The sequence below is a fragment of the Xiphophorus couchianus genome, chromosome 15 (genome assembly GCF_001444195.1).
Source record: "Xiphophorus couchianus chromosome 15, X_couchianus-1.0, whole genome shotgun sequence".
Taxonomy (NCBI): domain Eukaryota; kingdom Metazoa; phylum Chordata; class Actinopteri; order Cyprinodontiformes; family Poeciliidae; genus Xiphophorus; species Xiphophorus couchianus.
The window spans coordinates 19,549,366-19,576,545 of NC_040242.1; the positions used below are offsets into that span (position 1 = coordinate 19,549,366).

Consider the following 27,180-nt stretch of genomic DNA (forward strand, 5'->3'; position numbering starts at 1 on the left):
CCTACCTGAGTATTCTTGCTGACCATGTCCGGCCCTTCGTCACTCCAGAGTTCCCAGCTTTTGGCGGCTGCTGCAGGAAAAAAAATGCCCCATGTCACAGAGATGAGATCATTTCAGAATGGTTTGCTGAACATGACAGAGTTCACTTTTAGTCCTCTGACTGCACCGGAGTGGAATCATGGATCTGCAGCCAACAAATCTTCAAATACTGAGTGATGCTGCCATGTCGATGAAGTTCTGAAAAACAAAAAGGATAAAGTGAAGTGTCTGGTAAGTATACTTTGGTCAGTACTAGTACAAATAATCCTTTGGCTTTATAGCTCAATAAATAGTAAATAAAAGCATTTTAAAAAACAGTTTTTTTCTCAGTTTGCTGCCAGCAGAACAGTCGATCAGCTGTCTGACTCGTCTGTTAAGTCACCAAAGCTTCAGTCGCCCTCTCTTAAGCCCAAAGATTGAAGCTTCTTACAGCATTATTGCAAGTCGAAGCAGGCAGAGCCTCGGAGTGGAGTGGGTTTGCCTCCGTTTTCTGGAAGTGGAAGGGGAAAAACAATGACTTTAAATCCCCGTAGGATCTTCTTTTCTCTGGTGTCCTTCACTTCCCCAAAGAGTCTAGGAAGCTTATAGGCTTGATTGAGTATGAAAGAAAAAATAAAATGTGGGAAAATATTTGTACTTTCAGATTTTCTTACACTACTGTCTAAATGTTACGTCCTTCCTACCATCTTCCCTTCTTTGTGTCCTTCCTTCATTTCTTGTGCCTCACCCTGATTCCTCACTTCATTCATTCTTTGGATCCTTGATCCTCCTTCCATCCTCGTGCGCTTTCTTCACTCCCTCCCTCTGTTACGTCCTTTTTTCCTTGTGTTCTTCCTTTATTCTTCCTTCCTTTCCTCCCTGTGTGTTTCCTTCCTTCCTCCCTCGGTTGGTTCTTTTCAATTTTTAATGATGTGCTTTCATCAGTTGTCCTTCTCTTCTTTCCTTGTACGGTTTGTTCCTCATTTCCTTTATTCCTTTCTTCTGAACTTTCTGTTTTGCATTCCTAACTTTCTTTTCTCCTGCCTTTCCTCCTTCTTTGCGTTCATCCATTTTTCTTTCTTCTTTGTGTCCAGCCTTCCTTTCTTCACTTTCTTTCTTCATTTATTCTTTGCATGCTTCATCCCTGTGCTTTCTTCTTCCCTCAGTTTCTTCTTTTCTTCCTTGCATACTTGCTTCCTTCCTCCCTCTCTCACTTGGTTATTTCCTTTTCTTTAATCGTGTGCTTTCACCCTGCCATCCTCCCTTTCTTCCTTGTGTCCATTCCATATTAAAACATTCGACTGTTTTCATCTACAGAATTGAAGTTGGCACATGTAATAAGTAGAACTTTGAAAGCGTTTCAGTCCTAAGTATTTTGACAATAACATCTTCTACAATAATAATTTTAAAAAAAACGGGAGTTAATAAATTGACTAGAAGCAAAACAGCGAAGCTCGACCTGCAGAGCCACGGCGCAACCAGCAACGTGCATTTATTTAATCACAAGCCGATTCAGAAAGCGCGCGCCAAGACCGCGGCGAACAAGAGGAGCGCTAATTTCAGTGTCACCGAGTCGCTTATCTTTTGTTCTCGGCAAAGTACATGTTGATTAATGGTAAACGACAAGCTGAGAGACACCCGGCGTGGGCTGGAGCCTGAGCAATAATCAAGTGGGCAGAGAGTGACCCCGGCGCAGAGGCAGACAGGCTTCCAGCTGCCAGCGCTCTGCGCCTCTTCCCCTCCACACCAACCCACCGACCCGCCCTTTTTTTCCTTTTTAATTACAGGCTAGACTTAATTAAAAGTTTCTGTGACATTTCTTACTGGCTGCAGCTCACATCCATTAAAACCTGAGTCTCAATCCAAAGACAAGACACCTCCTCTCTCTCTCTCACTGTTTTTGTTTTTTCTTGAAGAAAATGTCAGCTCCATTTACCAGCTCAACATAATCACGTTAATTTGTATTTGTGGTTTCTGCCCCCACGGGGCAAAGACCACGATGTCATCTTCCCGTGGCTTTAAAAGCCACGAAGAAGCGGCACGTAGTTCCTCATAATGCCAATCAGGTTTCCATTTCAGCACCTTCAGGAGGAGCATTACTGCATCTTTAAAGGCTGGTTGGCTGAACAGCATCTTCACAGGGGCTTTCACATTATTCTGGGGAGGAAAAGTCACAGCCTCTATTACGGACTCATTTTAGGATCTCAACTTCAAATGCCTCGTGTATTGAGATTCCCCCCAAATGGACGCTCCCCTCTTTTCTCCTGCGCCTTATTCCGAAGCCTCGGCCCAAATTTTCTCATCTCCGGCAACGGGGAGCTATTCAGAAAGACGCTCAAAGTGTCGCATATTGGATGTCTGAGTCGTCAAAAGTAAGTCCTGGATGGCTATTTCTTGTACTTAATCCAAAAGGAGACCATCAAATGGATTCACTTTGAACTGTAAATATATAAATACCTCCAATTCATGGCTGAGAGAAATTTAAAGGCTACTGAGTCAGAATCTTGATGGAAAAAGTGAAAGTGTGTTTTTTCTCCTACTTCATTTTGTTACGACAGAGTGTTAGACTTTTTTGTTGGTTTCTTTCACCCTTTTTTTGTTACAGTTACCTCAAAATTAAGACTTCAGGAACAAAGTCGAAATTCTGAAAAATAGCCCAAATATTGAGGATAAAGTTTAAATAGGTTTGATATGCGACGCAAAGCCACCAGATGTTTAAACGCTACAAGAGAAAGAATGTCTCCCTTATAAATCTTATTCTAAAGCTTCAAGCTAAAATACATGAGACATGTTTGTCACAGCTACTTGTGTCAACTATTTTCACATCCTTTCATTTGTATGCGCAATATGGAGAAGTGCGCACGTCTGATTCCAAATACACGCCAGTGTGCGCAGGTCATTGGTCGCTTATAAGCAATCATGCCACTTTCCACCTAAGCAGCACCAAGAACCCAGACACACTGCCACAACCCAGCCAGAAGTTTCGTTGTTGCTCAAACGAACTCTCTCACGCTTTACCCGGTTATAATGAGGAGCACACTGGGAACTCTAACTGCTAATTTATCATGCAAAAGTTTGTAGCACCCAACAAAAGGCTCAGATAAAAGCAGCGATGGCCTCAGAAGCCCGTGAAGGACGCTGGGGCGATAAAAGCCGGCCGACTCTGAGAAGTTTAAGCAAGTGTGTAAACAATTTCAAAGCCTCGAGGCCAGGACCCTTTTGGAGGCAAACACTTCACCCAAACTGGAGAAACGTACTCCCTGGTCAGTGAGGACCTCTAAAACACTAATGTAAATGGGACTTTTTTCTGCTTTTCCTTTTTTTTTTTTTGTCAACTCTGAAAGCACTCAAAGATCAAGAGTCTCTCTCTCGTGCATGAAGGAGGGGAAGGAAGCGACGCAGTAAACACATCCACCATGAGCAGGAGGCAAAAGAAAAAGAGAAACACTTTTATCTGATCCTAGCCTCACATCTTAATGAAGCCAAACAAAAGCTTCTGAAACATAATCAATTATAGATTAAAGAAGGCTGATGTGGAATGAATACATGGAGAGCTGAAGATATTCTATTCTTATAGTATTCAGGACAAAAAAAGCCCCACAAACATTATGGCCTGAAATGAGCTGCTTCAAGTCACATGTCTTCACTTATCAAAGAGTGAAAGCAACATTCTAGTTCCGGGACTTTTTCGCATTACGATCACAAAATTCAACAGATTTTATTGGGATTTTAAGTGACAGGACAACATTTGGGAACCCGGGGAGGAAAATGGTGTTTTTCACAGTTACAGCATTCAGCCATTTGGGGGCGTGTCTCTCCCCGTTTCAGAGATTTAGTGGAGAACGTTTTTGTCCATTTTCCTTTCGAAATTGCTTCAGGATCAATCAGACCAGATTGAGGGTGTCTGAACACTATTCTTCTCAATTACATTGAAGTCTAGACTTTGCGTGGGCAATTCTAACCATCTCTTTATCGCTCCGGCTGGGATGAACCTCTGCCCTAAACTCAAGACTTTTCTTCCAGGATTGGACGATGCTTTGGTATTCCAAATAACCTCCGTTACAATGCAGTCGGTTTTTCACCCAGACTGCATTTTGATCGCGTAACTTTCTTTGAATGACCTTTCTTTGAATGGGGCGTGCTGTGGTGGCGCAGGGGGTTAGCACGCCCCACATTTGGAGGCCTTAGAACCGCGGATGTCGCGGGTTCGACTCCCGGTCCCGACGACCTTTGCCGCATGTCCTCTTTCAAAAATGGCGCTGGCTGCCTGCAGACGCAGCTCCCGTTGTGTGTGTGTTAATCTGTGTATAAACAAATTCTTGCTGTAACTGCGAAATAATTTCCCTGCTGGGATGAATAAAGTAATTCTTCTTCTTCTTTTAATGTTCGTTCCTTGAATCTCAATTGATTTTATGTCTGGACTTTGACTGGACCATTGCAGCACATGCGTATCTTTTGATCTAAACCAGTGGATCTCTGCTGATAAGGTTTTGAAAGAATCTAGAATTTTTTTAAAGCTTTTAAAATGTACTAAATTGAACGATGGTCAAGTTTCATCCTGAAATGGTAGAATAGATTGTTACAGTCTGGCTCAAAGGGTCAGGGCTACAACAAAATATCAATACACACCAAAGTGAGATGTGAAACTCAATCTGCAAGCGATAGAGACTTCAAAACAAAAAGATAGGGCCTATCTGTCGAGGAGAGCAGAGAATTCTTAGTGAAAGGTTTGAGAGACCTGAGGGCCTCTGCTGGAATCAGCGTTGCAGAAAAAGATTTTAAAAATTCCCAACCTAACCACAAGGAAACCTGCAGGGGTTGTGAAACAACACAAAACAAAGTTGGATGAGAAACAAAAACAGCATAGTTTAAAGTTTTGGGGGTTTTTTGTTTTGTTTTTTACAGACAACAGCTCATTTAGCGAGAATTGGTTTTTCAATCAGTTATCATGAAGCTGGAAGTAATTTTAGAAGACTTACTTTAATGTAAAACACATTAAATGAACAACGGATTAATTCATACGACTACCTACAAATGAACTGTTGAAAGATTTTGTTTTTAGTGGAGAGGGCACCAAAACTGACTTCAGCTCAGGGACCCACAACCAAGTAAATCCAGCTCTGCATATTTTACATAGCCTGTGGTGTACTTAATTTTTTCCCTTGCGTAGACAGCCTAATGTCTTCTTAATATGGTGTGAAACTGCAGGTGTCACCCTACATTGCAGAGATTTGTTGACATGTACTGTTACAGGGAATAAATAGATGTTTTGGGGGGTATTTTTTTATATTTATTGTTTTTCCCACACAAGAGCAAATTCACTTAAGACGAGTCTGGGACAGTCTTCTGAGTCTCGGCCCACCAGCTGAGCACTGAGGCTTCTTACGGATTTCTCGTAACAATCTAATTCTTCTTGTCTCTCTTCCGTGAAGCCCGGTTATTTAGAGTACACCACTTTAGGTTGTCCTGTGGAAAAAAGAAGAAGAAGAAAAAAAAGATTTCCACAACCCCACTCTAATTCTGAGGGCAGAGTTGCATCATGTAGATTTAAAGAGCTGCTGTTCTGGCCTAGAATTTCTTTCTTTTTTTTTTTTTACATTTTTTTAAAATTTAGTTTTAAGATTTGTTGGTAAAATGTGTTTCTTATCAGGCTCCCCCTCATGAGCTTGAGGAATGTGCTGCGCTTCATCACGGTTTTCAAAGGCTCTGGATGAGAACTCAGCTGCCAGACTTTTCTGACCAAGTTGTATTACACAGAGCAGAGATAGGGCTGAACGGTTAGAAAGTGTGTGTGTGTGTGTGTGCGTGTGTGTGTGTGTGTGCGTGGGCGTGCAGAGCCTCCAATGTGGCACAACGAATATCAGAGATAAAACAAAATCAGTAATGGTGCGGGGGCATTAGATAGCATGTTTTAAAGTCAAAAGGTGTGTGAGTGTGTGTCTTCCATCATTTGCTCATGACTCCCTTTTATTTATAAGCAACAATAAAAAAGTAGGGAGGTAAGGAACTCAGGTGGAGACTGAAAGTAAAACAGGAGGGGAGTGGACGCTCAGTCGTATCATTTATCACTCTGGGATGTAGGGGAGAGGTAACAAATGTACAGATAAGAAATATGAAGATATTTTCTTAAAACCAGGATTTTTTCTTCTTCTCTTGGGTGGTCATTATGAGGCTAACTGTGTCAGGTGTCCAAAGCTAACTTTGAGATGAAGTGTTATACAAACATGCTACTTTTGGCTTTTTTTTTTTTTTTTGACATGTTTTAGATAGTCAAACTCATTTTATATAAGACAGCTTCAGAAACCAAGCACTGGACAACTTTGAGGTACTTGTGATTATTGTCGAGTTTTGAATACTAATGTTGTCAAAGCTTTAGTTTCCAAAGTAAATATTTATATTTATTTATATTTATCTAGCAAGTTAAATATTTATTTTGCTGGCTTACTATTTAGGCAGCAAGCTAATTATTTAACTAGCTCACTAAATATTGCACTACCATGCTAAATACTTAGCTAGCCAACTTAATATTTTGCTCGCAAGCTAACTATTTATTTTGTTTGCTTACTATTTAGCTAGTAAGCTAAATATTCAGCTAAAAAGCTTAATTTCTAGCTTGTTAGCTGATATATTGCATTTTATAACAACTGAAGATAATATACTGACAGCGTTCTCACCTCCTCCTGAACTCACGCTCCCCCACCTTTTCCCACGTCTGCTTTCTTTGAATCATTTCATCAAATAAACTTTTCAAACAATTAATCCGTGTATGTGACCGTCGTCGGCTCTGGAGTCTCGGCTTTCGCAGACATCCCAGAATTTGGCGTAAAAGCCTCCAATAATAAGCATTTATTCAACTATTTAAACTGACTATGTGCTATTTTAAACCTCATTTACAGAGAGGGTTGAATAATTTCAGGTGCAAATCACTACCAGACCACAACCATGTGTGCTGACTCTTTGTCTTAATTGTCCTGCCACGGCGGACTTCGAACGAGTCAGAAGCCGGCCGAGTTAATTAGGACCTTGTGTGAAACCAGCAGCGTTGCCACTGGTGTGAAGGGTTTTATGAGCATAAATGAGATAGATTTTAAAAATCAACGTGCCTGAATGTTGCAACATTGATTCATAAGTGTTAGTGGTTTATTTACGTAGCTTTTGTCAGAACTGCTGTGCGAGTCAAACAATGAAAAGCTGAAATCAAAGCCAACATAAATTGTTTGGTAATGGGCGTGCCGTGGTGGCGTAGGGGTTAGCGCGACCCACATTTGGAGGCCTCAAGTCCTCGACGCAGCTGTCGTGGGTTCGACTCCCGGACCCGGCGGCGTTTACCGCATGTCTTCCCTCCTCTCCTTCCCCCTTTCCTGTCAGCTTACTTTGTAAAAAAAAAAAAAGATTGTTTGGTAATTATGTTTCAAGCGCACGTTTGTTTGTGACTACAGTATTCTAATATGAAGCCCCAGCAGAGGACCAAATTGTGGACTTTACATCTTCGCCACTTGTTTCACAACAGCCCACCTGTGGTGATGACAAAAGACTGCCTCCACCAGGACCTAAATACAGCTGATGTTCACCTTGCGAGCGGAAAATGCTGCGCCTGCCTTCCAAGAGTTGTCACTCTGGGCGAGCCGAACATAATTGCACTGAAGAGGCGCTTTTGAAGTTGGAAATATCAGACGCACTCCTCTGTTCCTTGGTGGCAGATGTCTACTCCACCATCTGCTGCGGGCTGATATTGTGACAATGTCCGCCTCTTCACAAGATGACTTCTGAGAATCCTGCACTCACCCACTGAATGGGCTCGCATTAACTTGCCCAGAATATCTTCTCCACTTTGTTTACAGAAAGTGTGCAAAGCAACGGTTGGCGTCGGAGCGGAAATAAGGCGAGTGCTTGGTTAGCAAAAGAAAACCGTCGGTCTTGAACCGCCGTCATTATTTATAGCACTTTGCAGATGTACTCATACTCCTTAAGATTGCTTTTTAGCATCACAAACAAAGTTCGATGTATTTTACAGTGTCATGTGTAATTGTACAGCATGGGATGCCTTTTGTAAAGTCACACAATTAGAAGCTAACGGCAACATTTTTGGTTTATTTAGCCCTGTCAGAGAAAAAAAAAATGGGTCACATCTTTACCATGTTATTCGTACATTTATAAAAGCCGTAGTTTCAAACTAAAACTTTAATTCACAGTCTAAAATATATAATTTGCAAACTTAGTTTCCAACTAAATGTTTACTTCTGAGCTAAATAGTTGGTTTACATTCAGGTCCAACTTAAATAATTAGTTTAACTTTATTTACTTTGGAACATTTTCCAAAGTAAATATTTGTTTTCTGAATTAAATATTTAATTCAGGCCTAAATATTTCTAAACATCAGCTAAACTTCTAAATAGTTTTGCTTGCTTGCTAAAGATTTAGGTTGCTAATTAAACATATAGTTAGGAAGCTAAATATTAAGCTAACAATCTAAATATTTAGTTAAAAAGCTATTTAGTTGATAGCTATTTAGCTTAGTAGCTAAATAGCCATTTAGCTAAATTATTATATAACTATTAAATAGTAATTTAATAGTTATATAATAGCTGGCAGCTACTTAGCTTCCAACTAAATTAAACCTTTAGCTGTTAATTCAACTTTTAACTTCTAAGCTAATTTAAACTGCAAGCTAAGCATTTATTTTCCAAACTAAATATTTAGCTCAGACTGCTAGGTAAGCATCTAGTAAGCTAGTTAAATATTTAGATAGCATAAATGTTTGGTTTTTTTGCTAGAAAACTATTTAGTTGAGAACTACATATTTAGTTGCAAATTGAATGTTTTGATTCTTAACTAAATCAAATTAATTTGTGCGCTAAATATTCAGTTCATAAATTAAAAAATTAGTTTGGAACTATGACATTTATAAATGTATGAGTAACATGGTGAAAATAAGATTTTGAAAAATGATTGCTGTTAACGTTTTTCTGTGCAACCATGCAAACATCCCACAAGCAAGTGTATTGAGAATAATAAGCATCTTTCAAAATATCACAAAAATATAAATCTGAATAGTGTGGCTTATATTTGGATTTAATCCCCGTTTCTCCTATTTATTTAATTTTTTTACCAAATCAGTAAAAAAAAAAAAAAAACAACTTGTAATTTAATCTTTGGAATAAGACAACAATTTAACCCTTTGGGCAGCGAAATGCTTGTTAAAGTGGAGAAAACTACGTGGTGGGATTGATGTTCCCTTATCAGGAAGAGAGAACCTTGAGATATTTGATTGGAAGAGGGACAAAGTCAGAATAAAGGGAAATACAAGAAAACCAGCTACACATAACCAGAACTACAATTTAATGCTTTAGATGAAAACATACTCATGTTTCAGAAAGGTCTAGTCCAAGTCCAGACGTAGAACCTGTATTGATTCTTGATTATCACACACATCTCCATCCAAACTGACTAAGCTTGAGGTATTTTGCAAACTTTTAAAAGCTGTTGGTCACCTCGTGAACTCTATGTGTCCAAACGTGTTGGAGACATACCTCAACAGAGTTACACCAAGCAGAGATCCCACAAACTGATGAGTCAGGTGGGCTGAAAACATGTCCACACATTTCCTAAAATATTGACCAAAAGTGATTTTTTTTTTTAAGAGTTTCTGGAAAGCTTAGTTAAGTTTAGTTAAGCCATTATTTTAGGAAGTTGATGATTTGTAAGTGTTAAGAAAGCACTTTCATTTTCTTTACGGGTTCATAATGACCCACCACTCTGTGTGGGTCTCTCAAGTGGAATCCCGAGAAAATGCATCAACGCTTGTGGTTCTAATAAGATAATGTGAAAAAGTTCAAAGGTTAAGAACACGTTTGGACAGTGCCTATATATTATAGACAGAGCCGAAGATGACCTTGACAGTAACGGCTCGGACCGGTTGGGACCCACGCTTCCATGCCCTTGCAACCCGGTATACCCGGACCGGGATCTGGAGAGTTATGAAGTTAAATATAATCAGCGAGGGAGTAATAACGGCCTAAAAGGTTGGGAGGAGCCTTCCCCCCAGAAGCTATGTGAAGGTGATGACATTTAGCTGTCCTCTGCTGAGTTATGGCTGGATAAGAGGCGCTCTCCGCGCTGCTACACGATTCCCAGGCCCCGGTCTTCCTCCCCACAGGATGAAGAGGTTAACAGTGAGTTCATAACGAGACCTTTCGAACGGCTTAGTCAGCACACACTCCCTTCTACCCTGACCTCTGCCTCCACGCCTTACTCCTTCCCTTTTTTTTTGCCTTCTGCTCAGACGGGAGTTGTTCGGAAGTCATTGCAGGCCCTGGATAAAACGCTGTTGCCACATCCTCCACCGTCAGCTCCCTTTCTTGTTCCTTTTTAAACTCGCTGTGGTTCAAGCCTCCCTGCCCCTCGACTTGTTTCGCAAACCCTCTGATATTTTCCTCTGGCCTCTGTCCTATTAAACACCAAAACGCTGCTCCATCCAAACTACAGCGCCTTGCAAAAGGATTTTATGTGATAGACACAAAGTAGTGCGTAACTGTGAAGCAGAAGGAAAATTGTTTGTGTTAAATGATTAAAAAAACAGCATTAAGTACAGAAACAGTCATATGGCCCACTATAACTATGGATCCAAAACTCAGATGGAAGAATTGGATCACAGGGACAAATATTAACCGTACTCTCCAGAAATCTGACTTCCATAAAAATGATGCAAGCGGAAAGTCATAAGAAAACACACAAATCAGATGAGGCCAGCATTTTACTTTTCTGAGTCCTTTTTGTGTCTCTTCATGGATTTCTTACTCTGGAAATGTTCTTCATGTGACAGAAGGCTGACTTTGCAACTGTCTTTATGTGTCTCTGAAGTTTCAGGACCGAGTCCGACACCACGCCCAGATTTCAGGCCCGGTCAAGACACGGCTCCAATCTGGCATAGTGCAATCAATCATGTTACGACCTCTGACACCCGCCCTCTACACGTGCCGTAAAGATGTTCTTTTCCGGTCCCCGGAGAAAAGGCTCTGAGTCGCTCCGGACTTTTTCCCCCCCTGCCCCCAATCTCCGAGGGGAGTCGGCGGGATCTTTTACACGCTTGTGGTTTTACTGTAAAACATCTCTCTTTGTGCGCCGCCTGCATGTCAGACAGCAGGAAAGGGCTTGTCTAGGATTTATTGGCAGCCGTGGATCTGCAGATGATGAACGGATGGTCCTCAGGAGCGCAGGTCTTGTAAAAGACGGAGAGGGCGGGATGGTCTATTAAAATGGCATTTATTTCCTTCACATGTTTTGCAGGATCACTGTCTCTCTGCTAACATCATTCTTTCCCATGAAGTTGACGCATGTGTGCTTTTCATAAGGCTTTTTACTCCTGTTGGGTTTTTGTCAGTTCACTGGTACTGGTGATTTTTGCCGTTTACCCAGAGTTGCTCTCCAGGACAGGGCCTCCACTGATAAGAGCCAAAATACAGGATTTTATAGAACTGTTGGAAAGACGAACATGTAACGTTCATAAATTATTCCCTTTTGAAGTTTTTGGTTTCACACTCCAACAAGCCAGCAATGCTCTACATCCAGGAATCTGGCTTTGTTCCTCTCATCAGCTATTCCAGTCAGTTTCCCTTCCACCTGATTCTGAATTCAGGAACCACACAAAAAAAGCAGAGGTCAAAAATGTTTCTGAGACGCTCAACTTATCAAAGGGCAAACATTTGTTCAGCCTTCGTATGGTGGCTAGACGCAAGATTTAAATTTGTAGCACTATTATGAGTCACATGCTTAAATGCTACTTATTGTCAGTGGCAGAATAGAAATAAAGTGCTGAGATCGTTGCGACATTGCATAAAAACAAGTTGGCAAAGAAATGCCACATACTCCCTAGAGCTGTAAGGCCTTTATGAACTCTCTAAAATTACAAGGACGGCTGTGAATACAGCAATATTAAAAATAGTGAATAAGCTGATCCTTGACCATATATTTCTGGCCCCAAGCCGAGAGCCTGATAATGACCTCTAATGAAAAAATCAGAGTGCTAATCCCAAATTAGTTGCCTTACAGTCCTGGGTGGTTTTATATTAAAAAAATCTCTAAAGAGGGAGAAACTTTACAGTACATATGCAGTGGCACAAAGTCCCTCCCCATCCTGAATGGGGGATCGGTTTACAGTCCAGTGGCAAATCACAAACAGTTGTGTCTCAGAAGATTTTAAGCATCTCATCAACCCTGCATGCACTTTTTTGATTTTTAAAGGATTTATTGGTATCCACTGGCCTTTATGTGAAAGGGAAATGACCAAAGTAGTTTGAAAGCAGTTTGTGTGTAATGGGGAAGACATGCTGTAAAGGTCAACATACCGGGGACTCGAACCTGTGACGCCCGCCTCGAGGACTGAGGCCTCCATACATGGGTTGCACTTTTGACCCTTAGCTTCCACCTCATAGCAAACAATAAATCATCTCCCATTAGCAAAGTGCTTGTGTATATTCTCATATATATTCCTTATAGAAAAGTTTTGCTCTGAGATTTGGTTTCAAAAAATGCCGGTGTGAGAGACTCCAATCACGGGTGTTATGTAAACGATCGTACAAAAATGTTACGGTTCAACTAAAGAGTGGCTCCGTGTAAATTATTGGGGCCAAAACCTCCAGATATATTTCACACACACACAAAAAGAGTTTCATACATTACACTAAAGGTTAGCCTGGAGTACTTCCTATTGATATGTATTTTTGCTTTATTTTTGGACAGTAATATCTCCATGACAGGAAACATCACAACAATGTTTTCAGAAAATGAATGCTGAAAACTGATGAGCACCTGATATTACTACATTGATGATCACTTAAACATTCCACCAAGGATCAAAGAAATTGCAGCTGAAAGTATGGGTTTGGAAAATTTACACTCGACGAAGCTGTGTTTAAAGGTGACAGACGTGAAAAGCAACAGATCATTCAGATCCACGTGGCTGGTCTACAGATGTTAGAGCGAGCAGACGTAGGAATGAGCAGACAATGACACAGACATCCGATAAGAGAGCGGCCACGGCGCAGGTGACTTATCAGATATCTGGAATCGGATCCGCAAGCCGAGCTGATTACGAGTGGGGGTCCGGCAGGCCGTGTGGCAGCAGGCGAGGCGATGCTGAAACGGCGTGAAAACGAGAAGAAAGAAACGCTAAACGCGTCTACCTCTAGTTTGAGTGCATGAAACGTCTGTGTCTGCTTTGAAGGAGCACTTTGAAGGTTCAGTTTACAGGGAATAAAATATGTATAAATATTTTCCCAAAGAGTTCTTGGCTTTACACCTTCATGAGAAAGCTGAAAAGAGATCAAATGTATATAAAAAATCTTCAAATGATCTTCCTCAGTGACGGAGCTGAATTTGAATAAGTGACCACCCCTTCAAGTTTGTCACCTTACTGGCAACGTTGCTGCTTTTCTTCTTCCTGTAGGCTGATACTAATAATATCCTCAGTTTTGAAGTATCTGCTGTTTGAATTTCTCTGTTTTAAAAGGTGATGACAGTCTTAAACTTTCACAACTCGAATTCAAAGAAAATGAGGCCGCAACTCACAACAAAGAGAACTCTCTTTTTTTTTCTTCCCCTTCTTTTTTGGAGGAGACACGCTGATGCATAATTCCCCGTGCTTCAAATGGCACTCCTGCTACACTGACAGTGGAGAAAAGTCTCAGTGGGGCCTCACAGCGGTGTTCATGCACTGGTCTAATCATCCAGCAGGGGAGACGTTTCTACCAGAAAAATATTCAAAAGGTGACAAACCCGAACCTTGTGAAGACGGATCATCTCGTCGCTGTGGGAGAGAACTCCAAAGAGCAAGATTCAAGAGTTTATAAAAAGCGGTTTTCTTTTAAAAGCAAGAGAAACAGTTACTACGTGGTTTCTTCTTTCTTTTTCCTTTTTTATTACTTCTCAATTAAATGCTTACAATCATAACCACTTTTTCACATCAAACAAAGCTATTTGGAGTCAATACAAAAAGCATTTCATTTAACAACAAAAGCAATTTCACCCCCTTAAGTTTACGTGTTTGGTTTTAATCAATTTGGTTTTACTAACCACACCCAAGTTGCATTACTGCCAGATTTGTAAAAGCAATTCAGTCATCTGAAGGCACTTTACAAAAAAAAGTCAGTTCAGTACAATCAGTTGATCCTAGTTATCAAACAAGCAGCAAAGTTCTTGGTTCAAAAGTTTTCTATCTAATTAATCCCAGGAGATTGCATTGAGTCTTTAGCTGCATTTCCATTACAAAACTTTTGGCAAAGTTCCACTAGTGTCGAAAAAACTCGATTTTGCAAGTGCGTCGTTTACAAACGAAACGCAATCAAAATCACATGCGAATACGTTTGTTCACACAATAAGTCATTAAAAACATGCTGCGCACATCAACCTCCAACCACTTCCTGTCATCTTCTTCGTCTTTTCCGCCAGTAGCAGCATCTGGTTGTTCATCTTGTTACTCGTACGATGCAAAAAAAAAATGTCTCCATTGCAGCTATACGAAACACACTACTCTTGTAAAAGCAAAAAGACCCACCTCATCTTAGCACAAAAACATATAAAAAAAATTTGGTTTTTCAAAATAGCTTGTTTTCATTATCAATTTTGTTTTTGTAATTTCAATTCGCATAATTTTCGCAACACCATAGAGGTCACTGGAAACACTGCTACTGTAGGACAGCTTAAGCACTGCTGAACAAAGCACACCTGCCAGTCACACGCTGTAATCAGGAGGAGGCAGGAGCATACACACCTGCCTTGCATGTGACAAACACAAGATTTCAGTAATTCAAAATCAAGTCTGAACCAACCCCAATTACATCAAGACCTGACCGTGACAGAATTTAACTCAATTACATTTTTTGCTCATGAAAAAAAAGTGGTAAAATTGCTTTGGTAGACCGACTATTTTTGCTTCAAAACTGAATCTAAAGCAAAAAATCACTCTTCAATTACCCTAAAAAGTGAAAGACATTGTGTTAAATGACAGTCGAGCCATAAATGATTGGGTTAAATAGTTTAATAAATTGGTGGAAGTCATATTCCACCCACGCAGATCCACTAAAACCAGAAGCTAGACTGAGATCCCCAAGAATGAAGCTGATCCATGAAGCCTGTGGAGCTACACTGCATGTCCCACTGTGCAGGCAGGGCCCTGCAATCTTAAACAGCTCTTAAAATGAGAACTCAACACAATATACCAGAGCATAAAACCAGATGGCAGAAATAAAGCAGATGTGACAGCGGAGGTCAGCTTACGTAAAGGGACTCCTTTCAGCTCGGCTTACGGAAAGGAGAACATGGGGAAAAAATAGTAAACCAATAAATTCATTCTGATTAATTTTTCTGTTCTTTTCTCTTTTTTTTAACCAAGTTTGTGGAGGGAAAAGTAACTCTAACAGTGTGAATTTGAATATGAATAGTTTTCATTATTGTCCACAATAGAAATACAATGGAAAGACTGTTATTACACCATAAATGTGTGCAAAACTTTAATATTCCACTAATGTAAAAAAAGAAAAAAAAAAACACTTTTGAGATTGCAGCATTTCTATAAAGTAGAGAACGTACAGAACTTCCTGTTGTCTTCTTCGTCTTTTCTGCCAGGGCTGTGTAATTTTATCGATTCTACAATATTTATCTTTTTTTCCCCCTCAAAGTATAAATTTTTCATCTGCTCATTGATACATTAATCCTACTTTTAGTTTCATGTCAAAATCCACGTGAATTAAATAACATCACACAACATTTTATACCCAGTTGCACATGTACATTAAAAATGACATGTAATGAAACAACCAGTTACAACTAATTAAACAATGAAATAGATAAATTACATTATATAAGTGAATAAAACAAAAAAGGTACATTTTCTGCATAACCAAATACACAAAGAGACACAATTAACATTTAAATCGTATCGTTTGCTGAATGTCAATATAAATCGTATAGTGAGGAGAATCTCATGTATCGTATTGTATCGTGAGATTAGTGTATCGCTACAGCTCAACTCCAGAGATGATAAAAAAGTTTTATTGCAGTTTTGTGAAGTACGCTTATTTTGAAGCAGCCATAAAAACCACCTCACCCGAGCGCAAAAACTTTAGCGAAAAAACGTGAGCATTTTCAAAATTGCCGCATTTCCATTAAACGATTCACTTTCGCAATTTAAATTTTTGCAGTTATATGGTCATTGGAAGCGCATCTACGGTTGGATAGCTTCAACATTGCTGAACGCCTCTGGAAAAAAAAATCAAACTTTTTGTCTACTACTGCTGGAAGATTTTACTTCAAACTTTTCAAGTAAATGGGTTTTATTTTTACCTGTAAAATCTCAAGCTAAGCCTTTAGTCCAGAACTTTAACAAAACAAACTTTGATTGAAATAAGTGTATTTATTTTTCCAACAACCTCCCCTTTTTTTGCATTTTTGTAGAAACCTATAAAAGTCCTTTCTGCTTTAATTTGCACTCCAATGTGAAGTGTGTGGGGTTTGAACAACACCAATGCCAAATGGACTGAAACCAAAAAGCACACCTATCTCCTGCATCATTTTATTATGTTCACCACTAATCTCTCCCTTCATTCCAGAGCAATCCACTGAGTTAGAACCTTGTCGGGTGTAAGCTTTCCTCCCCTGGAGCAGCAATGGACGACATGGTTCCTAATCCATCAAAAAAGGTTTATCTGGCTCACCAGACAGGACTCCTACTATTACAGCACAGTAAATTGTAACCTCATAACATAATCCACAAAAGTGTTTTTTTAAGGCTTTTTGGTTGTTATTTTTTAGGGTTTTGTTTTTTTTAGCAGGACAGCTCTCTATATTCCTACAATAATTGTGTCAATAAGGGCGTCAGACACTGGACACGGATTATCTGTAACTTGGTGTCTTTCAAAAGGTTTGCCAACAGGAAAAGGTTTCAATGTAGTGCATGGAATATCAATCAATCAATCAAATTTTATTTGTCAAGCACATTTCAGCAGCAAGGCATTTCAAAGTGCTTTACATCATAACAAACCAAAAACACAAAGTCATGCAACAGAATCAACAAAGGTTGATACAACAACAGCAGATCTTTAATGTATTGTGGTGTCACAAAAAAGAAAAAGGCGAATTAGGTGTGTGTCCATCTGCTGGGTTGGAGCGAATTTACCAGGCTACGCAAAGAGTAACTTCGTCAGGCGTTGACGCTACGCATGGTTGCAAAATATTGAGACTATGAAGTCTGGCCTCTGGTAAGGCACAGACCCACCAGTGGACAGGAAAGTTTGCAATGTCAGAAGTTATACGACAAATGTGTTTTTGGCTCCCCTTTTGCGCAGTAGCTCTTTATCTGAAAAACCAAAAACGTCAAGCAGTAAAAATGTTTTTGCAAAATTGAGAAGTTATTTCTAACTTTGCCATTTCGGTCAGCCGTTTCTAGTAAGATACATAAAAAATTTTAAAAAAACATTGAGAGAAACATGGCTGGTGAGGGTTGGGGTCCAGATTTTCTTTTTCGGTATATGTGATTTCCAAGAGATGTGTGGGCAATGGGAAGACTGCCAGGTGAGGAAAACCATGGGGTTAGGGTTTTCAAAGTGTGGACCCTATCACAAAGAATAAGTAATGTAGAAACTCGGAAGAAGAAACTACAAGCCTTGATTACCATGATGGTACAATCTGACAGTGATAGAAGGTCCTGTTGGTCTACTGCAAGATAAGACTTGAGAAACTGCAAACAGCTCCACTGGTCCAACCTTACAGATGTAGAAGGCAGATCTGGCCTTGGCTGTACTATGTAACAAGACTATCTGAGGTCAGGCAGACCAAGACAGCCAAAAGCAAAGATTTGCCAGAAAGTGTCTTTTAAAAAATAAAAAAATCAAAGATTACAGCTACTACAGTTTTAATACATGAAAACATTCTACAAGTTATTGGATGAAAGTCTGGATATCTATTGAAAGGTACATGAGTTTGCTTCACTTCTTGCCTTCAAGAATGCGGAACAGCTTATAAGTAGGCACAAGCTCATGCAACCCCACTTATCATCCATCCTACACATCGTTTCATGGTTCAAACCATTTAATGCTTTACCTAATTTGAAGAAGAAATGGCAGATTTTTGCTTAAGTTTTAAACCTTTTACCGGTCTAAAGCAGAATTATGTTTGACAACTCAGCTCTGGTTGTTGTACACTTTGACTATGCCCTTGGCAAGTGTATTTTCTGTAAAACAGGTGTTTCTCCAAATCCCACATGAACTCCGTTTTATAACTTTTTACCCAAGTCTCCTGACAGCCAGTCAGCACGGACAGTGTAAATTAGATCAGAAGGACCGTGTCTCTCTATGGATCTGTTGCCATGGCGCCATTCTTTTACTCTGCATTTTTCAGCTCGTAAATGAGGCCACTTCTGATCTTGAAAATAATTAATAGGGTAGATAGAATGAATGAATAATTGGGTCAGCCTGTAAGGTCACGGCCATCGGGAGCAAGAGTGTTAACAAGACAAGAAGAAGCTACCGCTGTGTACAAAGTTTCCCGCTGTTCGCTGCCAAAGTGGTGAGAGGATGTTCATTTCACCTCGCCCCTTTCACAGTGTGACCTCACCAATTCGCATCCACTTTCAGCCGTCACTCTCAATTAAACCCGCAGGCAAAGGAGCGAGCGGCGGGGTCTCACTCCAGGGGAAGAAAACCTGGAGTTTAGTTGGGTTTTGTTAATTAACCACGTTGTCCTCGAAGCAGCAGCGTCTTCAATGTTCTGCCCTTCGCTGGAAGCCAGGAGGTTTTGGCTCAGCCGAACTTCCTCAGTGGGGGGTTTCTTTTAATTCTGATCCAAGACCGTAGAGTAGTCAGAAGCCTGCTACTGTCCGTCACCAGTGGACGAAAGCCAACTGTGACTTCACAACGCACCATGGCTGGATCCAGTTTCACTAACTACACTTTTTTTCCCCATTTATGTAGGCTTCCCCGGGTATCAACACATGTAATGTCTTTGTGGATAAAAACACGCCAACTTCTTCAAACAATTAAAACGCCGATGAGCTACTTGCTATTTGTAAGGAAATCTGCAATCAAAGTACCTCTTAGGATATTCTGATTACTGGTCGGACAATGTTGCTAATTTAGATTCGCTGAGCATCGGCCCTGTGAAAATGAATCCCTGATTAGAGGTCAGAGGAGAATGACAAAAGAATGCATCAGAACGGATCAGATAAATCAAACCGTCACGTCGTTCTCACATCCAGCCCCCACAGTCTGCCCACACCCCAACCCCTCCTCCTCCCAACCGGGCTGCCACAGGCCGAGTCGCCATGACTCACTCACACGCGCTCATCAGATTTTCCTACGTTCAGTTTGCCTCATTTCTGTCCGTCTGTTTGTGCTGAATATTTAATGCAGAGTCACAGAGTTTCATTTCCTAATGTCAACACCCACACAAACTGTCACACAATTGCTCAACTGGGAACAGTACCAAGAGCCAGACACACAGGAAAGAGAAACAGTTTCCTTGCAGTGGATTTGAACTGTTTAGCGTTCGTAGAACTCCATATTGATACGGCTCCATATTGTGGTTATTTCCAGATTTTGATTTGTGGTGCAGCATGTGCAGGTTCTACTTTTTTTTCTACCATCTACCTTTTTTCTGTAGATGGTTATTTTTAAGATTGTCTAATTCAAATGTGCTCCTAATGCCTAAAGAACATTGAAACTATTCACATTATTCTCTTTCACATATTTGACAGGGTATAATGTCACATATGTGACATTATTATGAAACATTGAGGCTTCATAAATCTCAAAGTTTAAAGCATGAGTGTTTATCATAAAATTAAACAAATTAAACCTTGATGTCATAAGGATGTTTCAAAGCCATCCAGATTTATTCAAACTGTGAAATTGCCTCTTTTTTAAGCACAGATTGTAAGATTTTTAGCCGATGCTAACCAAAGTGTTGCTAGCAGCAAACAGCCAGTTGTGACAGCGATGTCAAATTGTTAAGACCCTCTTTATCCTATGTTTTGTTTGTTTTAATAAATACTACGTATTACAAAACATACATAGATTAAAAAATGTGGATCCAAAAGCTAAGGTAGGCATTTCAGTTGACAGGGCAACCTGAGAAAAACCTTTCTTCCTTCCATGCAAGAGTCCAAAACAGAGATACAAGCTGTCAAGCAAACACCCATAATAGCTGACACTTGCTTCATTTTCTTACACTTATTTCATCACATGAAGTCATGCTGAGATCAAGTGGATAGCACGTTCTAAGACAGATTTTACTTCAAGGAGAAGTCTTGTGGCACCTTACGCCATAGCTTAGATCTATTCTTAATCCCTGGTTTTTTCTTACAGTGGAATGAAATGTAGCAAGTCGGTTTGTTTTAAGGGATTTCATTGGACCTACAGCATATTGATTGTCTTTTGCTGTTAGTAATCAAATAAACAACACTATAACAACAAAAAGAAGTCTTATTTTTGCCATTTTTTTAGCTGTACCCAGGTATCTAGTTTAATTTTAAAACCATATCTACATAATGAAAGTTCAATTTATTCTTTCAGTGAATTAAGTCGTTTAATCAACATTCTCTGTAATTGTCATGAAGGCAGAAATTGCTTCTAAGTTAAATTAACTAAAGCTTAGTGAAATTGATAAACTGGCTTTGTCTAAGGTACAATAATGGTTTGAACATTCACCCAAAAACTTTAAAACAAGATTCAAATAGAGGTGAAATTTCTTCTGCCTAATGGCTAACCAGCTGTAGATTGCTATTTAATGCGGTTGCCTATATAGACTAACTGCTTTATCTTTTAGTTAAGTTGAACGTCCAGTCATTTCAAATCCTTGACATTGCATGGTCATTTGAATTCACTGCTGATGTGATTCATAGCCTTGACTTTTCAATCACTTGTACCTTTATAACAACATTGTGTACTGCCTTTCATTTATGAAAACCTGTCGTTTAAAATAAATACCTCTTCAGCACCTTTCTATCCAGAAGTTAACATTATTTAGTCTCATGCTAGTTTACCCAGAAACTGTCTGAACTGATGTAAGACTGACTCACCTCAACAAACTCAATGCTCGACCTTTTGAGCATTGCATTGTCACTACAAGATGAACGCAAGCACGCCCGCGCACACACACCATGTAGACAACCAGGACTGTGTAGTGATGATGTTTTTCAATAAGACAATTTAAAAACTTCTTCATAGTGTACTTCATTTTACAGGATTTTCTTCAATATGTCTCCACAATGTGGCTGCCAAAACAATCCCCTTTGAAAACGCTTGAGCCGACGTTGTCGTACTATGACGTGCTTTCAAAAGCAACGCTACCATTCTGAATTCAGGGAGTAGGTGCCTTTGATGATAAAAGAGTTGTGCTTGTGCCAAACTTCACTAAGCTAAGGTTTTCAGCCCGACAAATGCTACATTGGCACCTCAACAAGGAAATTTTGCAAGCTAACTTCATCTCACTTTGCCTTAGTTACACAGGCAACACTGAGATTTCAAAAAGACATGTGACCCAGATTAAAGAATTTTTAAGTCAAGGCTCATTTGCAAGTTAGATTTATTTCATATATTGAGTGTAGCCAGACAACAACTTTTAGCAATACCCAACTCTCTGCTGCAAATGGTAGCACCCTAACACACTATTGCATGTCCGGCTCTGCAAAAAAACAAAACTATATCATAGTTGAGACCAAAAGTGATGCATCTTTTTGACCACTTGGGGCACTCATACAGCATTAGCGTTTCATTCCTAGAAGGACAGCTGATCCTAAATAAGCAAGATGGTGGCAGTGCAGAAAAGTAACGCACCCCATCTTCTTGGAGCAGAATTTTGCAAGTTTCACACGACTGACTCCATTACACACGCACTATTCAGAACAGGGCTGCATTAAAAGTGTGGTAACTCTTTGAAGGAATAACCAGATCTTCACAAAAATCTTTATTCCTTCTGAATGCTTTAAGCTCATAGACGTGTTTAAATGGCTATAGAAGATTAGAGAGTTATTGTATCATTTCCACAAAAACATTGCGAAAATTGTTTTAAAAAAAATGCTAGTTAGTAAGTCCTATTCAAGCTAAACAAATATGTTAAGTCAGATTTTTTCAGTCAACCAAACTACCTTTTAACCACAATAGGCCAATGTAGGATTCCCATCACTTTCACTTTTCATCCATAACTTAATGTTCTTTAAGGGTAATGTTCTTTTTATAATGAACCTGTGTTGCAGGAATTGAAGAGTTTTGCTTTGGATTACAGGCTCCTCTGTAAAGAACTGAAGGCTAGTTTTACCTCAGTAGTCTATTATGAGATGAAATGAACTTCTGAAATGTGTAAAAAAAGAAAACAGAAATCTCGAACCGTGACAAGTCAAGCAACAACTACCTGGCATCTGAGAAGCTTAACCTAATTATAAATTCACTCCAACAGGGTAAACAGTTAACCTCAGAAACCACAAGGAGCAGAACTCGTTCTTAATGTACAGCACAGGCACAGCCAATATAAAAGCAGTCCTGCAAACTGATTTGGGGTTGAAATATAAGGGCTTTCCAACATACGCTTGTTGATACAATATTATTTTTGCACATCTGCAAAAGCAATTTAGTTGCGCGTCAGCTCGCCCAGGTTAAAAAAATTGTGGTTTGGACAAATGAGCTTTCACCGGAGTCCCTTGAAATCTGGATGTGTGTTCCTCTGCGAATTTACACGGAAACATGTGGAGACTCAATCCAAAGCGGTCTGCTGTTGACCAATGCTGGGGGAGAGATAACGAGTTGGGCTGGTATTTAATTTTCACTTTTGAGTGGGCGTGTGTGTCTGCGTTTCCTCGTTTGTGCCGCCACAGTGCTCTCCATTCAGGGAAAATACAATAAAATACCAAGGTTGTTTGGGCCCATAACACGGACTTGCGCGCAGACCAAAGGAGGTTGGTATTATTTCTAGGGTTGCGGTTGGGGTTAGGGGGGAAAGGTGTAAATTGAGTTTAGATACCGGCTGGGATCAGGAATGATGTGGTTACGGTTCAGGGTATAGAGTTTGGCGGAAGATGGTCAATAAAATCTCCTAATAAGGGTATGCTAGCTTGCCTGACGCCTAGCACCACAGGGTTCCTGGTCTCGACTCTCCAACCTCTGTCCCCCTCTCCTCTCTAAAACACAGACACAGAAAGCAGCCAGCAGACAGATATTTCCTCCAAAAGCATTAATCCTATTGCTATGCACAAGGCAGCGGTACCGCAGAAACTCCCATCAGCCCACCTGTCAACCCCCACAGGATCAATTCTCTAGCGGGTACATGCAAACACATGCAGCCCAGTGGGGAGTAAAATCATCCCAAAGTCTCATGGCTGAGAGCCTGTCTCTGCTTTTGGATGGCAGCAGAATCCAAAACAAAAGCGTATACCTTCCCTGGCAAAAGTTTTCATACCCCTTAATCATTGTATCATGTTATAATCACATATTTCAGTGTGCTATGCAAGGTTTCTTTGAGCTAGACATACACAAAGTGGTGCAAAATCGTTAAAATAAGCAATTAGCGGTGGGTAATATGAACTTAAAGCTTTACTGTGATTTATTTTTGGTACTATTGCGACAACGATAAAAGTGATAAGAATGATCACGTCTTTTTTAGGTATCTGTGCAGCTATGACTTAATGGCACAAAAATCATAACCACACTAAAAAAAAAAAAACATATCTATTTGTAATACCCTTCTTTAGGAGACCGGTCACATAAAAAATGTGATTTGTGCCACTAAACTGCATTCAATCACATTTATTGATATCTATTGATCCTCTTGTTAAAAAAATAGTGGAGAAGACAGAAAAGTGCGTCTATTTTGAGGAGCTAAAAACACCATTAATTGGAATTTATCGAGGCAACAATACATCAAAATTTTCATCATGGTAAGAAATTTATCACAATAAGAGAAAAACGATAAATGCCCAACCCGACAAGCGATGCATGATTTTTGTGTTGCTTTAATAGTAAAAATCTAAAAATGCATTTTCATTCGGTGCGGAGTCAAAACTTGTGGTATGTCTTTACCAGCTTTAAATACCTGGACTCCTCCCCCCCATGTCTTTTGGCAAACTAGCTCAGCAAATGTGTGTATATAATGTATCATATAATGTCGCCATGCAGACTAATCATATATCATGTGTCTTTGTCTTTTACTGTAATCGTGCATCTTTCAAGAGCTGGGTGGACTGCAAAAACACAAAATCTTATCAAGTTTTTTTGGACTAGTTTCTAGTGCTAATATCATGGAATACTTGAAATAAGACAAACTTACAAGTAACTTTGCAGCTTCTTTTAGGTCAATAATTCCTTAATATTGATGAAAACATACTAATTCCACTGGCAGATTATTTCACTTTTAACATGGGAAAACGTTTTAAGTGAAATAAGTAAGTTAGTTTTGTTTTATTTGTACTAATAAAACAAAATTATTTTATTGTTTACTAGTATTTCTAGTGCAAATACTAAGATATTTGCACTAGAAACTAGACCCAAAACACTTGGTAAGATTTTGTGTTTTTGAAGTGCAGCACTTGAGGTATCCAATCAGACTCTACCTCTGTAGCTCCGCCCCCGTTTTAACTTCAAAACGCAGCTGGATTTGAAGGCACAGGATTTTATATACTGCAAATAATAAGACCCTTAGATGAGAGAATTAGAGAACTCTATTACCCATTATGTACCACCTTGAGTTGTCCTATTATATATGATCCCAATAGGATATACTAAACTTTCTAGGGCTGCAAAGTAGCAAAATGTAACAATTTTCAAGCACTGTGAATGCTTTCTGGAAGTCGCTGTGCTAGACTCAAACTTCCAGCCAGCAGAGAACATCTGAAACAACTTGACGCCCTGCTGACGCGCTTTATTTTCTGTTTGCAGGACATCTTCCGCATAATGTAGGCAATAAAAACGTCGCCGCGATGCAGACGAGCAGAAATGTCATCTATTGTTTTATCTAGGGAGCGTGAAACGAGCTCGAGTCCCTCAGTCGCAATGAAACGAAACCCAACCGACCCGGCATGTCGATTCACATACCGTAGACCGTTAAATTTCAGACGCAACAGCTGCAGATTAGACGGCCTCCAATAATAATAATAATAATAAAAAAATCTAACAGATCGGAGGTCTGTCACTCAACTTCGGCGACACGGCCTCTGGATTTTTGCTCTTTTTTATTTTGTTTGTTCATCTTGTCTAACCTTCAAATCCAATAAAGAGAAAGCGGAGGCAGCCAACGCATGAGCGCAAAACAAATGCAGTGTTTTCATTCCCATTGCAGCGAGTGACAGGGAGAACAAATAGGGATTTCTAAAATGCTCCATCTCCCCCCATCCCGCCCTCTTCCTCCTCCCCCTGCTCTCCACTCAGCTGCAGATGGTGTATGCCATATTAGATGTTTTCTTTTTGCACATCAAACCAGAGGTCACAGCTGCAGCGCTCCCAAACCAGACGCAGATGTGTCGGCACAGTTACCTGACAACCGGTGCAGATGGAGCGCTTCCCCTTAGCTCTCTCTTTTCCTCTCAGAGGCTGGAAGTGAAAAAGCACTGAAAGAAAGTGCTTTTTCACAACGTTGCATGAAGAAAAGACACGGTCATGTATGAATATTGATGAATACGATGATTTATTTATGTTTTATCTTAGACAGAAGCGAAGAGAGTATGTGCGCGCACGCGCTATGAAGCTTGGCCTACGGAGCACCGAGGGGAGAAGGCCTTGTCAGCATTATGTTTGGGTCTGTCAGATAGATTAACATGGTAAAATATGTACATACTAAAAACACTCTGCGATTTACATGATCAGGGCTCGTCCCGTGATTCCTGCGGCAGCACGGGAAGATGGATGCAAACGAGAAAACGCACCACGGTAACGAGATTTCCATCTGTAGGTTCACAACTGCTTGTGATAACCTACAGCATGTGCGTGACTGGGAATCTAATGAACTCATCTGGATATGGACTGGACTTCCAACCGGATATGGACTGGACTTCCAACCGGATATATGTTCTACTAAAGAAAAAAAAAAAAACACAATGTGTGAAGATATTTTCAGCTGGATTTGTTAATTGCGCTGCTTAAAGGAAACTCTGTCACCACTTTAATCTGTGAAATATTTACATAACATAGTCGGGTTCTGGAAGTGTGATGCTTTTTCTTACCCGGCGGGATTTACAGTTTCATAATTATTCTTGGTTTATTTATTAAAATGCATGAAAAAGCTGTGTAATTCAAGATGAGAAACATCCATTTTTTATGAAGCAATTTTCAAATTACTTTAGATTATCAATGTTACTAAGAACATAAGTTAGTCGTTATTGTTATTTTATTGCCTGGAGCATTATGCAGACATGCCAGGTATACTCTACTTAGTATTGCATAATATTCAAATAACTCCGATTTAAACCTTTAGCATAAACCATGTGAGCACATCATCACTCATTTTGATTTAACCAACAAATTATGAAGCAAGTAGTTCATTCTCTGAACACTATACAGTACAATAAACATCAAAATGAAACCCCACTGTGCAATAAGAGAGCTAGCTGTGCTAGTTAACTGTTAACCACTACCATTTTCATTAGCCTGAAGCTAATTTACCAAACCCACATGTAGAACAAAAGACGTATCTCTCAATAGCTTACAGCATTCAACATCAACTCACCATGTAGGGCAATACTCAACAACGCAAGTAAGAAGCAGTTTTAAGGTTAATTTAGCTTTCTTGCTTCAGCCCACGGCGAAATTAGACCACTTCCGGTTCGCAGTCAAGTTAACTTCGGTTCGCCGTCAAGTCACTTAAACCAAGGTAAATGAACCGTAGAGCCCCCTAGTGGACTAGGAGGAGTGATATCCCAAAAAAAGGGAAAAAAACAGTTATATTGAAATAAGTGCAACCCAATACATCTATAATTTTTTTTTTTTTGGTAGAACTAGTCAAACTAAAACAACCCAATATCAAACAAGGTATGTTCCAAGACATTCAAAATGGTACCATCTCATTCAGAGGTTTGTTGTGTAATGCAAAGGCTTCGTCTCCATACCCACAAATAAAGCATTAAATGCCCCAAGGGTTAAATATCTGTTTATTTCTGTTAGTAGCCCCAGTGACTCTGATCTGTTTAGATCA

The 27,180-nt window shown here is 39.8% G+C and overlaps 1 long non-coding RNA gene across 1 annotated transcript; it reads right to left on the bottom strand.

The window, feature by feature from the left end:
* On the bottom strand, positions 1 to 25,601 carry LOC114159002 (uncharacterized). Its single transcript, XR_003598522.1, has 3 exons — positions 25,527 to 25,601; positions 167 to 237; positions 1 to 70 (listed from the first exon to the last, which is right to left on the bottom strand). It is a non-coding gene; the product is annotated as an uncharacterized LOC114159002 (long non-coding RNA).
* Between the last annotated feature and the right edge of the window lie 1,579 nt (positions 25,602 to 27,180).